Raw genomic sequence first — 2,147 nt, 5'->3', positions numbered from 1 at the left:
AGTGGAGAAAACGAAAGATTTTGGGGGTTCTGAGCAGCGAAGTGGGGAAAGGGCAGGGCAGTGCCACCAACATAAATGGATACATCCATGAACTGGCTGTTTGCCTGGATGCTCCCAAATCCTTTTCTGCTCTTACCCTCTCTAACTCATATCACATGAAACTGCATGCCCCCTGGCTTCTGAATGGGTTCTGGCAATGGAAGTGTAAACCAAAAATAAAATTCTAAGACCCCTCCTCTTGGCCAAGGGCATTCCAGAATTAACCTGAAAAACTAGCTCAGGCCATGATGGAAGAGAGGGTCGGAAATGCCTCATTGTACCCTCTTCCCTTTTGGAATTCAGGAAAAGCCCGACCAGCATTGACCAACACAGATCTTAAGTCTGATCAGAAACATTTACAATCTACTCTCTCAGAAGCCCGCTACCTGGATGCTTCAAGTGCAGGATAAAACCTTGGTTTACACAACCCCTCATTGTAACCCAGACATTCCTTTCTACTGATAGTAACACTTTCAACCTGATGCCAATCAGATAATGGTTTCTTTTTTCTTTTTTTTTTCTTTTCTGAGGCAGAGTTTCACTCTTGTTGCCCAAGCTGGAGTGAGGTGGCGTGATCTTGGCTCACTGCAACCTCCGCTTCGTGGGTTCAAGCGGTTCTCCTGCCTCAGCCTCCTGGGTAGCTGGGTTTACAGGCATGCACCACGACGCCTGGCTAATTTTGTATTTTAGTAGAGACAGGCTGGGCACGGTGGCTCACACCTGTAATCCCAGCACTTTGGAAGACTGAGGCGGGTGGATCAGGAGTTTGAGACCAGCCTGACCAACAAAAATTAGCCAGGCATGGTGGTGTGTGCCTGTAGTCCCAGCTACTCAGGAGGCTGAGGCAGGAGAACTGCTTGAACCTGGGAGGTGGAGGTTGCAGTGAGCTGAGATCATGCCACTGCACTCCAGCCTGGGTGACAGAGTGAGACTCCATCTCAAGAAAAAAAAAATAATAATAACTAAAACAAATTAGCCGGGCATGGTGGTGTACAGCTTTGGTCCCAGCTACTAGGGTGGCTGAGGTGGGAGAATCCCTTGAGCTCAGAAGTTTGATGCTGCAGTGAGCTATGATTTCTCCACTGCACTCTGGCTTGGGGAACAACAGAGTGAGACCTGCCATCTCCAAAAAAAAAAAAAAAAAAAAAAAAAATTGGACTGGGCATGGTGGCTCATGCCTGTAATCCCAGCACTTTGGGAGGCCGAGGCAGGCGGATCACCTGAGCTCAGGAGTTCGAGATCAGCCTGGCCAGTATGGTGAAACCCCATCTCTACTAAAAATACAAAAATTAGCCAGGCGTGGGGGCACACGCCTGTAGTCCCAGCTACTCAGGAGGCTGAGGCAGAAGAATAGCTTGAACCCAGGGGGTGGAGGTTGCAGTGAGCCGAGATCAAGCCACTGCAATCCAGCCTGGACGACAGAGCGAGACTCCATTTCAAAATAAATAAATAAATAAGTAGAGACAGGGTTTCTCCATGTTGCTCAGGCTGGTCTCGAACTCCCAACCTCAGGTGATCTGCCTTGGCCTTCCAAAGTGCTGGGATTACAGGTGTGAGCCATGGTGTCGGGCAGAGAATTGTTAAATCTACCTATGACCTGGAAGGCCCACCCCTCACCTCCCTCCTTTGAGTTGTTCCACCCTTCCAGATCAAACCAATGTAAATCTTACATGTGTTGATTGATGCCTTATGTCTCTCTAAAATGTATAAAAGCAAGCTGTACCCCAACCACTTTGGTCGCATGTTGTCAGGGCCTCCTGAGGCTGTGTCACAGGCATGTCTTTAGCCTTGGCAAAATAAACTTTCTAAATTGATTGAGACCTATCTCAGATACTTTTAAGTTCACAAAAGTCACTGGCACGAGTGTAGACGGGGGGAAGAGAACCCAGGGTAGTTCTCTCCTGCTCTATCTGCTTCCTGTATTATTCCTAGCAGCAACATCTCTTCCTCCTTGGCCAGACAGCCTTTCTCTCCACTATCCTAGTTCCCTCCATGCAGACCTTGCCATGATTCTTCTGGCCTCTGGATGCCCTTAGGTTCTGGGCTCCACTAACTCCACTAACTCCCATTGTCCCTCCAGCCTAGGAGGTGGCGACAGGTTCCTGCTG

Source organism: Pongo pygmaeus, chromosome 15, assembly GCF_028885625.2.
Source record: "Pongo pygmaeus isolate AG05252 chromosome 15, NHGRI_mPonPyg2-v2.0_pri, whole genome shotgun sequence".
Classification (NCBI taxonomy): Eukaryota; Metazoa; Chordata; class Mammalia; order Primates; family Hominidae; genus Pongo; species Pongo pygmaeus.
This window is presented reverse-complemented; position numbering follows the sequence as displayed.